This window comes from Coptis chinensis, chromosome 5, assembly GCF_015680905.1.
Source record: "Coptis chinensis isolate HL-2020 chromosome 5, ASM1568090v1, whole genome shotgun sequence".
In the NCBI taxonomy this organism is placed as follows: Eukaryota; Viridiplantae; Streptophyta; class Magnoliopsida; order Ranunculales; family Ranunculaceae; genus Coptis; species Coptis chinensis.
Window position 1 is genome coordinate 92,659,677 of NC_141460.1, and position 13,051 is coordinate 92,672,727.

The following is a 13,051-nucleotide window of genomic DNA, read 5'->3' on the forward strand; positions in this document are numbered from 1 at the left end:
TATTCTTTGACACGTTGGCTGGTTCAATGCATTTGCATTCAATTTTCCAATTTTACATTAATAACTCTTTGAGATTAGTTTGATGCATTTACATCCAGTCTCCTATTTCCAGTTACCCTTTAATTATTCTTTGAGGTTAGTTCATTACAATACGTGTTGCATCCAGTCTCTGATTTCCCGTTAATTATTCTTTAAGGTTAGTTCGATACACTCACATCCATTTTCCGGTTGCCCATTAATTTTTCTTTGAGGTTTGTTCAATGCAGTGTTGCATCTATTTTTCTATTTCCCGTTAATTATTCTGAGTTAGTTCAATGCAGTGTTGCATCCATTTTCCGATTTATCTTTAATTATTCTTTGAGGTTAGTTAAATGTTGTTGCATCCAACTTGCAATTTCTCATTATTATCCTATTTCCCATTAATTAATCTTTGGGGTTGGTTCAATGTATTTGTGTCAAGTTTCTAATTTATTGATAATTATCAAAGTTGGTGTGTAATACCAACTTCTATTTATCGTTATGTACAATCCTCAAAGCAGATAATAAGAATGTTCATCGTTTGCTAATTCATGTTACCACGTAAAGAGCATGAGCACTGATATGTTTATTGATTAAATGACCCTTTTTCCAAAAAAAAATCAGGTACTCCTTTTCATGGTTTAATATTTGAAAACCATAAGAGACAAATGTGGAATGTGGTCCGTGATAGAAGACAAATAAATACTTAATTTACTAATAGTGCAATTACAAAAAAAAATCACTTTTAAAAACATGAAAATTTCAAAACAAACCTGTGATCAAAATTTCAATTTTGTTATATGAAAGAAATCTATTAATTAGAACCCCATCACAAATTAAAGTGAAGTAAAACATAAGAAATAGTCGAACTAACACTAAATCACATCATCACTCTATATTAGAAATGAATTCAGACTGCAACACTAACAAAAACAAAAAGTTTGATAAGTTGCCTTTAAATATATATCAGCTGCTCTGTAGAGTCCATCATCAATAACTCGGGCATAGTCAAGCAAGATTTCAATGATAGCAATGAATGTCCGTAGACCTAGATATGGATCAGGCGCAATTTCTGCTATATAAGCATCAATGAGTCGTCCAACCTTCAGGACTGAGCCATGACTTTGATAACCAAGACCTTCAAATTCATACCCAAAAATGTGATGTTTTTTAAGATTATTTGTCTTCGATTTGTTGCAAAAGAAACCAAGTGCTAAGAAATCATTCATTTTGTAATTGTAAGTAGGACGAAAGTACCAATAAAGTAGCTTAAGGCTAACAAAAACATAGTAAAGCAACGCATGTGAAAGTAAAACAACATTATATTAGATTAATACCACACCTGAATCTAAGAACATACAAAACAATCAGGTTAGAAAATCAATCAAACGTACCCAACTAGGTCAAAAAACGCAGTACCGATTGCTTTAACTTTAAGATACATTAAACATTAACTTGTGAACCGAAAATTCAGGGAAACCTACTCCCACAAAATTTAAGAAATATCAAATATATATGAATTATGTTGTGTGCCTGAACTTCAATTTTAAGAAAATAAATCCATATGAACATATTACTCAACTATTATGGTACATGATCATGGAACCTTAAAATTTAAACCAAAATTCATTCCCACTTGAGGGAAACCAAAAGGTGCCCGTTAATTATTCATTGAGGTTAGTTCAGTGCATTTGCATCTATTTTTTGATGTTTATATATTCGTTAATTAGTATTTAAATTAGTTTATTGCATTTGCATCCAGTTTCTGATTTCTCATTAATAACTCTTTGATGTTAGTTCAATACATCTGCATCTAGTTTATGATTTTTGATTATTTATGTTTTGAGGTTAGTTCGATGCAATTTCATCCGGTTTCTGATTTCCCGTTAACTATTCTTTGAGGTTATTTATATTTCAATGCATTTGCATCTAGTTTCTGATTTCCCGTCAATTATTCTATGATGTTAGTTTAATGAAGTTGCATTTGGTTTTTTATTTTCCATTAATTATATTTTGAGGTTAGTTCAATGCATTATTTGCATCCAGTTTTTGATTCATCGTTAATTATTATTTGAGGTTTATTTGTAGCATTTTTGCATACCGTTTTCGATTTATCGTTAAATATTTTTCAAGGATTTGCATCCAATTTCTAATTTCCATTTAGTTATTTTTTGGCATTAGTTTAATGCAGTTGCATCCAGTTTCCGATTTCTAATTAATTACTTTTTGAGTTTAGTTTATTGCATTTGCATAAAGTTTCTGATTTCCCGTTTATTACTCTTTGAGCTCAGTTCAATGTATTTGAATCCACTTTTCGATTTTCTTTTAATTATCCAATGTGGTGTGTAATACCAACTTTCTACTTATCCATCTATAGTGTCCTTGCAAACATGACATAAAAATAAATTATGCTTAATTTACTATATGGGATCATCAAAGATTATCCAATTCATGATTTTTCGTTAATTATTCTTTAAATTATATATCTAACTTACTATGTGGGATCTTTAAAAATTATCTACAAACGGATCCTGTCATATTAATTATTCAAAAAAAATATATGCATAACTATTATATATTGCTTACTTATCCAAATTTCTTATAACATGAAAACCCCACGTACTCTCTATTAAAAAAAAAATAACTCGCCATTAATAAAAACCCTTCAACTTCATTTGTTGTTTAATAATAGAAGTTTGATTGGAGTTTTGTGAGATTGTCTAATAAGACGAAGTTCATATTAAAGTTACTTAAATAGCAAGGTGTTCCCAATTATACGAAAAAAGATAAGATAAACACCGTTTTAAATGCAAAACTATACTTATCGAGACATTCTCACAACATTTAACATAACTATATTTTGAGGTTAGTTCAATGCATTTGCATCCAATTTCTGATTTTATGTTATTTATTTTTTGAGGTTAGTTCAATACAGTTGCATCCAGTTTCCGATTTCTTGTTAATTATTATTTGCAGTTAATTTAATGCATTTGCATCTAATTTCCAATTTTCTACTAATTATTTTTCAAGCTCAGTTCAATGCATTTGCATCCAATTTCTGATTTCTCGTTTATTATTCGATGAGGTTGCATTTGCATCTAGTTTCTGATTTTCCGTTAATTATTGTTTGAGGTTAGTTCACTAAATTTGCATATAGTTTCCGATTTTCCGTTAATTATTCCTTGAGGTTAGTTCAATGCATTTGCATCCAATTTATTTTTTAAAATTAGTTTAGTGTAGTTGAATCTGGTTTCCGATTTTCCATTAATTATTTTTAAATATTAGTTTCAAGCATTTGCATCCTGTTTCCAATTTATAGTTATTTTTTTAAGGTTAGTTTAATACAGTTGCATCCAATTTCCGATTTCCCGTTAATTTAATCTCTGAGAGTTAGTTCAATGTATTTGCATCCAGTTTCTGATTTTTCGATAATTATTTTTTGGTGTTAGTTCAATGTATTTGCATCCAAGTTTTGATTTCCCGTTAATTATTATTTAATGTTAGTTTAATGCAGTTGTATCAATATTCTGATTGTCTATTAATTAATTTTTAAGATTAGTTTAATGTTTGCATGTGCATCCAATTTCTGATTTCCCATTAAATTTGCTATTATATATTTTGTGATGTTATTTTTTGTATAATTTAATTTTTCACATATAATTTTGTTTTGGTTTGGTATATAATTTATTTAAGCCCAATGTCCACTTTAACTAAATCAATAGTTATATAACGAGTATGCGAACCGTGCTACGCATCGGTGTTTTTTCAAATCATTAAACATGTCGTTCTAACATCTCTCTGATAGTATGATTTTTTGAATTCTAGTTATAATCTAAAAAATAATATAAAACATTAGGAGGGGTTGAATATAATTTGAGTGACGTGAATGAGGTTTTCTAAATTATTTTAAATAATATGAAGCTAAGTATAATTTCAATAAAGTGAGAGAGTTTTTGGTAAATTATTTAAAAAGGAGGGAGCTGATTAGAATAATTAAGGGAGGTGGTTCTAAAATCATAAAATAGAGAGAAGAAGCTTCATTATTTGAAATTGTGTTGTTTTCAGATTTGAGATTAGTGGATTCACAGTGTAATAGTGTTGACTTAAATGTACGAGCTAATCGATCTATAAGAATTTTAAGCACTGACTATGGGTTGACCTTGAAATCAGAATTGGATTGCATGTGTAATTATATTGAAAGAAGATAATATTAATCATTAATATATTCAAAGAAGATCATCATACGCATTAACTTGACCTTACGGCTTACGTACGTCGATACGAATAAGAATACCCTCATTACTTCATACGAGTATGCGAACCGTGCTACGCATCGGTGTTTTTTCAAATCATTAAACATGTCGTTCTAACATCTCTCTGATAGTATGATTTTTTGAATTCTAGTTATAATCTAAAAAATAATATAAAACATTAGGAGGGGTTGAATATAATTTGAGTGACGTGAATGAGGTTTTCTAAATTATTTTAAATAATATGAAGCTAAGTATAATTTCAATAAAGTGAGAGAGTTTTTGGTAAATTATTTAAAAAGGAGGGAGCTGATTAGAATAATTAAGGGAGGTGGTTCTAAAATCATAAAATAGAGAGAAGAAGCTTCATTATTTGAAATTGTGTTGTTTTCAGATTTGAGATTAGTGGATTCACAGTGTAATAGTGTTGACTTAAATGTACGAGCTAATCGATCTATAAGAATTTTAAGCACTGACTATGGGTTGACCTTGAAATCAAATTGGATTGCATGTGTAATTATATTGAAAGAAGATAATATTAATCATTAATATATTCAAAGAAGATCATCATACGCATTAACTTGACCTTACGGCTTACGTACGTCGATACGAATAAGAATACCCTCATTACTTCATACGAGTATGCGAACCGTACTACGCATCGGTGTTTTTTCAAATCATTAAACATGTCGTTCTAACATCTCTCTGATAGTATGATTTTTTGAATTCTAGTTATAATCTAAAAAATAATATAAAACATTAGGAGGGGTTGAATATAATTTGAGTGACGTGAATGAGGTTTTCTAAATTATTTTAAATAATATGAAGCTAAGTATAATTTCAATAAAGTGAGAGAGTTTTTGGTAAATTATTTAAAAGGAGGGAACATTAGAATAATTAAGGAGGTGGTTCTAAAATCATAAAATAGAGAGATTACAAATACACAGTTCGGTTGAGAAATTTTGCTCCTAAAGATCCGGCTATCATATAGTGTAGATATATATTTAAGCCAACATCCGTTTTAACTGAATCTCGTTACTCCGCTAAAATTGGGAATTATAAAATTCATAAATTTAATTAGAATATGTCGTAATTATTGTGACATGTCTCTATATATATATTATAGCTCTCCCCTCATCAATTGAGGGAGAGTTTTGAGAGTGTCCACGTGGGCAAAACTAATTACGATAAAATAGGGAGAGCTAAAACCCACGATTCAATTTCACGCCATCCACTCCGAAAACCCCAAACTCTATAACCTTGAACTTTGGCTGCCCAAACTCTAAAAAAACTGGGCGATAGATATCTGGAAAAACCCACGATTCAATTTCACGTCCTCCACTCCGAAAACCCCAAACTCTATAACCTTGAACTTTGGCTGTTTGTTGATTATCCAATTCTCCAGCATCTCGACCAAAATCAAGGTGCGACTGGTACCATTGTGGATTTCGTTGAGCAAACTGGAAACAAGTCTCGGAAACACTGAAAGAGAAAAATCCGCAATATCCACCCTGAAACACTGAGAAGGAACTATAGCATCAGTAACAGTTGCATCTCTTGAAGCCGATCTTAACAATGTGTTGTCAGAAATAGCACTAATTCAGATGGAGAAAGGGGGGAAAGGAGAGAAAGAAGGGAAAGAGAAGATGGTGGAGGCGCCAAATCAACTACAGCATGCAGCTCAGGAGACTGAACAAATCAAGTCATCGGCTTTATTAGAAGATGGTCGAGGTTGCATGGAACAAATCAAGATGTTGTGCTTCGTGAACAAGTATGTTGTTTTTACCTTCTACGTGTTTTGGGCTCATTAGTTAGAAACTTTTTAACGAAATTTCTTTTTGAAGATTCCTACCATGATCATGAGTTTGAAATCCAGGCTAGCCTACTAGACTTGGTGGATCATTCTGCCCTTTAGCTTTCATAAATTGAACATGCCTCAAGGGACAGCTGCTATAGTTGGGATTTTCGTTAAGTTTGTGATTACTTTGTTTTTTTTTTCTTTTCGATGAAACTGATTATAAAGATTTTTGATGTGTGTTTCTTGAATAGGTCGGTTCCTTGAGGCATGAAACTCACCTTATTAGATTAAGTAATTCTGGTAAAGGTGAGTTTCTTTCATGTTGATATGTTAGACTTGGGATTTCTGTTACCCATGCAGTATGCAATAACACTGCTGGACCTCTTATTTTTCAGATCTTCTTTTCGTATTATTTGTTCTCTATACCAGTGTTTATACAAATTTTTCTTTTAAGAATACCAGCTTTGGAGACATATTTTGGTCCAATATGTCATTTTGTTCTAAGGTCTGTCTAGGTCATCACTTACTATTGCAGTAAAAAACCATCCTTGCATATTATAGATTCAACGATTTACTCGGATTCTAACCCTTTTGTGCACTGCACAACAATGGAAGTTGGCGCTCAATTTGGAAAATTGAGTTCAAGGATGATTTGCAAATAATTGAACTTAGAGCCTTTAGAGGTACTTTGCAGGTGTACTGCCTTCACACTAATCTTGGTGTCATGGTATAAGAAAATGCAATTTACACAAGTCATGAGATGGTATCATATTCATGGATGAATCATGTGTTGGCATTTGCATGTGGATAGCATTCACATGCACTGAATCATAAACGAAAATTGATGATTTGGTTTCATTCAGGTGGGGGCCCATTACTTTGAAGAAGGAAATGTGCAGCTAGATGCTAACCATGAATACAAGGATTCAACTATGTTACAGGTTATGTCATCCAACCACCAACATTTTTCACATAACAGAAATATGTATATTACAATACTATCATGTACTGTTCTTGCTGTTAAAAGACAAAAAATGAGTAGAACATCTACGTTATGCATCGAACTTAAAAGACTGCTGATTACTGAACCTTTGAGAGAGTCTCTGGCTGATTGTGGTGTTCTCGCACTATATTTTTCTTAAGAAGCACATTTTTTAGTTGGGTGGTCGAACACATCCTTAGAGCGAGCATAAAGATTTGAACTGAATAAATCAATTTAAAAGAAATCAACTTTGCTCTACTTTCTTGATCAGGATACTGCAAAAAGGAATGTTAAATAGTAATTGTATTCACGGTAACGAATTTGGATATATCTTTTCTTTTCTTTTTTATCGGTAAAATGTGATGTGTATATATATAATCATAAATTCAAACTTCAGTAGGATGTGATATCCCACTCGAGATACAACAAAGGGAAAGACAAATACAATTTCGATACTAAAAAAAAACTACAACTGTGAGAGAAAGCTAAAATTTGGATGTCTCTAAAGTGCTAAAATCTTGAACTATATAGGGCTGACATTAACATTTACTTTCAGTCACCCGAAGATTGTGCGGTTTCCATAGCAAACATTATTAAGCCACAATGAGACAAAGTACTTGGCATCTTTAGAGGTTTGCACTCTGATATAATTTCTTTTTAATATGGGTGAATTCCTTGACAGTAAATATTTACTAATGTTTGCACTTTGGCAGGCTTCCTATTTGAATTTGCCGGATACCACTTTCAAAGTACTTCAGTTGTTTTCTTTTCTTTTTTCTTTTCAATATCGTAAGAGAAAATACAATAGTAAAATAAAAGTGGCGAAGAGGGAGGATCTGACAGCGTTCTCATATCATTTAGTATATGATTTAGTTATATGGTATGTCAATAGACACACATTATGCCCAGACAATCCAGTCGATCTGCCCCTCCTTTAAGAACAGAAGCATAACCTTATGACTGCAATGTTTAAGTGATCCTTGAACTGTGCCTGTGACATTTGATAGGCAAGATGTGAGAAACAAAAATGATTTATAGTTTACTATTTTTGCATTCATTCATATTGCAGGTTTCTCTATCCCATATACCTGGTCATTTGTGTGGCTGCTGCAGCTGTCATTGAGTCTTTTCCTGATTTCTCTCGGGATAAGTATGCTCCAAATTTGACATCCTGACTATGACGGTGAGGTTTTCCTAGATTTTTAAGATATTTCTTTTGAACCCAATATATAGTTGCTTATTGTTTCACTCTTTGTGGAAACAGGCTGCTAAGGTCGTCAGACATGTTGTTCTTGGTCTCATACTAGCTGCCTCCCATTGCTGGACTTTCTCATTGATCCATGGTTACTCTGCACCTTTGGAGGCTTACATGCATTTAGAGCACCATGAAGATGTTGGAGTTGGTTAGTACCCTGCTAGCTATGAAAGTTAAAGCTTTTGCTACCAGATAAAATTTGGAAGTATCAATATTAACTGTTTCCGACCAAGTTGATATTCGTTTGACTTGCTTAAAAGTCATGGTTGTCCAATTATTGTGTTTGCTATGTCGTTATCAAAAAGGTTTAAAACATTAATATCATTGTACACAGTGGTTCTGGGGAATCCTATATATATTCAATTTATTTCGTACAAGTGTAATTGGCTTTTGACACTATATATATTCCCTGCTATCTAGCGTAATTGGCTTTATGATTTCCTTTGGATAAGATTTTCACGCCATAAGCATAGGCAATATAGATGACTACAAGGAATTTTCAATAAGAAGTCCCACGATACTTTAACTTCTAATTGTCAAACAAAAAAATTTAATTATAGATATGTTCAAAATTAGAATCATACTAATATTGAAATTCTAATGAAATAAGATAACCTTATCTTTCCTTACAAGCAACCTATATATATAATAGAAGACATACGATCATGTCTCCCTACCCCTAACGCATATAAAAAACAGGCTTAAACTTTTGGTTATCACTATGGAGATGAGGGAAGGACAGTATTCAAGACGAATTGAAGTGTCATTCAAACCCATGCTGGAAGATATTATGAGACAACTCAATTTAAATCCACCTATTTACAAAAATTATTTGAAGAACGGAATCTATAATGCAAGTGTCCAGTTGAGCAACGATGTAGTAAGTATTATAAATATTAGAGGAGAACCATCACGATCACTCGAAGATTCTGAAAACAGTGCAGCAAGAACCGCAATTAGATTCAAAAGTAACGTGTATCTTTTCGAAGTTGGTGACTACAATTTGGACAAGTTGAAAGAAAACCAAAAGTTCGTAAAAGAACAACAAGAAAGAATCGAATTTCTCGAGAAATCAATGAATCTCAAACATCGAACAAAGGCAAGTTTTAAAATTCATATTATTTTTCAAATAAGGTATATATCACTAACTTCTAAAACTTTAGGTTGGAAGAATTAACGAAGATCACGGAATATCCCGTATAGATATTAAAACTATTATTTTAGACCATACGAAACTCATGATCAAGGAGATTAAAGAACGGTATTCGAGTCTCAACAGATTCAATAAAAAGGTAAACAAATTCAAAATTCATATTTGTTTTGTTAATTTTAATTTTTAATTGTTTGACTGACTATAAATTGATCTATAAAATTATGCAGTGAAATCAATTTCAAAAACTTATCACTCAAAACTTCAAAGATATGCTGATGTACTGCACCAAAATATTAAAGATGGACGACCCAGAATTTCACAACGAAATATTGGGAGAAAATCAATACAGATGTCAAATATCAATTGCCGTTCCAACCCGAATTTTTAACATCAAAGACAATCACCAATTCGAAGAAAATTCAACAAGAAGTCTAGAAGATTCGGAAAATTCAGCATCAAAGAAAGCAATTGATTTTCTGCGCAGTGAGATAGGATTCGAAGTAGTTGACTATAACTATGAAGAAATAGAAGAAATTGGCAACAAACTTGAGATTGTAGAAAAAAACAACACGCTTAGAAATCAGTTGATACAAATTCAAGAAGAAGAAATTACCAGTCTAAAAGAAGAGATTGAGTATCTAAAGGCAATTATGAAGAGGGAATGGGAAAACAAATAGTGGTTTTTAAAAGTAGGTGAGTTATTGTTTTGTTGCTTTAAGTAATTATTTCATTGAACTATCTTTTTCAGTTGAGGTTTTTTAATAATTCTACCTATCTTTGTCGCTATTATGCATTAGTTTGAACATGACTCGAAAAACCACGTTTCAAAACTACTTAATGGAACAAAAGAGCACAAAATACACTTTCAAATTAATAATAAAAATGTGAATGACACGACTTTGTTGGTTCAGCTTTTCCACAGTACAAGGACAACAAGTGCCTGAGAAAATAAATTTAGGACTTCCGTTCACACAACACGACAAGCCAAAAAGGTAATTAAAGTGAAAGAAACAATCACTTGATCTTCAAACAGAGACCTCGGACTTCCAGACCCTGACTGCCCAGCAGGCGTCTGCTACAAATTTACGCACCCAAGTTATAATATATAATTAACAAAAAAATGATAAAACTAATGAATCGGATGGCAGTCCATTACTATCTCAGGCAAAAAAAATGGCAGCTAAATCTAGCTGGTTGCACATTTTTACAGATCAGAGGATTGTTTTTATTGTTTTTTTTTTTTTTTGGCGGGGAGATAGGGGCTCTGACTTCAAAACCAAATAGCATAAAGCTCAATTCAACAACGCATAATAAAATAATACACCAGCCCAATGCCATTAAAACTTCTTAGGGAAATAACCTATTGGACTATTAGAAGACCTGGAATAAAAGTTAGGTGGTACATGATTGTTCCAATGAGAATAAAAGACCTATGTCAGATATATCATGTCAAGAATGATTGTGGTATGGAATCACTTTCCATTCAATTTTCCACATGAACATGTTAACAAACCAAGGCAAAAAGTTTGGAAGAGATGATAAAGTATAAATCGGTGAATCACATAATAAGTCTGCGGGTATTTTACTCTATCTCACTTTTATGTGAAAAACTAGGCTTAAACGAGAAACTCCCAGTTGCAATGTTTTGTGCAATATGAACGTAGGTATTTTCTGGACACATTGGATAAGTGTGAGTAACTCAACAAATTCAACCAACTCTAAGCAGTGTCCTGACATTCTTCTCACGCTAGACATTGTGGAATCCTTAGATTTCTCATATGAAAGGGACAGAAGGCACTCCAGGGACTAAGACTATACAAAGGTGGGGTAAGCTGAAAATAAAAACCAAATGAGTTTTCGACTATCTGGCTGTTAAACTTTTATTTGTTACTCACTGAAGAAATGTCAAACAAAGCCATGGATAATGGATTTCTCTTCACCGGACAAAACTATACTATGTTGAACACGCCCACAAGAATGTACATACATTCGTTACAACGTCACAAGAATATGAGAACACACACATTTTGGATCTTTGTGAAGATAAGCTGTAGTTTTCACTTTTCAGTATGTTGTTTAGATATATTTGGCACCATTGCTACAAATGCTCTTTTTGCACTAATTGCTTCGCATCACAATAGCTAAATCTAAGTTTAGATGTTCAATCATGCCTGTAATCTAATATTTGTGCTGATACAACATGACAACCTAGGAAACCGGCATAAGTCTAATCCCCAACAAAGTAAAAAGGTTAAATAGGTCCGAAAAAACTTGATACCAATGAAATTAAACCATTACAGTAAATTATGATCAACCAAGTGATTACAATTTCAAGATTAAAGCCTATATTTTGTAACCGACTCCGAACTCTAACTATGTCTCTAGAGTAACACTCTTTACAATGAAAAACAAGCGATAACACAACTGATAACTTCTTAAATCTGCCCAAAAACTTATTCGTCAGGATATTACCAAATTATGTAGACATCCATTCAGTTAAGGAGAAGGGTCACAATATTGAAGAACAATTTTTAGACTAGAGAACGCAAAGGTACATAAGAGTCATTCATTATACTTCGTCTTTTAGATGCCTAAAGCTTACTCTCAGATGAATCCCTGAGGTGTCACCGATGGCTTAACTGAAATTTCAAGTTAAAGTCATCCCCACCTTTATTTGATACTTTTGGTATCAACTTATATCTCACAAATGCTAGCAGAAAAAAGGGACAGAGGCCAGCAAAACTGTTCTGGAAGGTTGAAAAGCATAACCGAAAAAGAAATAAAAATAAAAATAAAATTAGCTTAACGTTTTAACTATATCATCTTCCATACTTTACTTCGAGTTAAAATATACAACCAAGAAAGACAAGGAACCTCAATGGCAATAAGTCGATAACTCTAAAACATTTAATTATCCTCCGTCAATCATATACTTTCCAGCTACAATCTACTGTGAGTGGTTTTTTTTTCCCGATTGGAATTAGCCTTCCATCTTCTTCATGTCATTTTAACATACAAAGAATACAAAAACAACCTTCTAAGTTACAAAAGTACAAGAATGCAAGGTAATAACAACAAAATATAGTCAGTATCTCCTTGTGATGAAGGTAGCATTCCCTCATATTTTTGGAACTACCGAGGTTGGAACTGCAATGACATCTTATTTATGAAGCTTTGATTTATATTACTTGGTTGGGCGAAGGTACAACAAAGTTTGATTAGTTCGAGATGTTGCTTCGGATCGGATGTCACTATAGAGGATTTTCTCAAGTCCAAGTCGCGAGGAAGGTGTGGGGTCTTGCTTTTGATATGGGATGATCCTACTTCAAGAAGCATCTTGGGTTTGGATTCATTATTGTACCCGAACTTCACTGCTGCTCGAAAGATCTCCTGGACTAGCAAGGAAGTATCTGATCTAATTCCCAAGGCCTACATAACGACTTCTTCTAACAAAAGAATCCTATTTATACTTAACTTCCTAAACAAACATATCTAATATGAATCCTATTAATACTAAACTTCTAATGACATAATAAAACCTAAACAAACCTATATATATAAAAAAAAACTCACGATCCTCCTAACAAAAACAAAA

The 13,051-nt window shown here is 32.4% G+C and overlaps 1 long non-coding RNA gene across 5 annotated transcripts; it reads left to right on the forward strand.

Annotated features, from left to right (window-relative positions):
* The first annotated feature begins 5,492 nt into the window (after positions 1 to 5,492).
* LOC147500141 (uncharacterized) lies at positions 5,493 to 8,680 on the forward strand. Of its 5 annotated transcripts, none has more exons than XR_015196209.1 (6): positions 5,839 to 6,039; positions 6,930 to 7,007; positions 7,605 to 7,680; positions 7,762 to 7,797; positions 8,118 to 8,231; positions 8,313 to 8,680. It is a non-coding gene; the product is annotated as an uncharacterized LOC147500141 (long non-coding RNA). The 5 variants fall into 5 exon arrangements; XR_015196208.1 differs by lacking the exon at positions 5,839 to 6,039 and adding an exon at positions 6,263 to 6,372; XR_015196207.1 differs by lacking the exon at positions 7,762 to 7,797 and having other exon boundaries at positions 5,493 to 6,039.
* Positions 8,681 to 13,051: the final 4,371 nt, after the last annotated feature.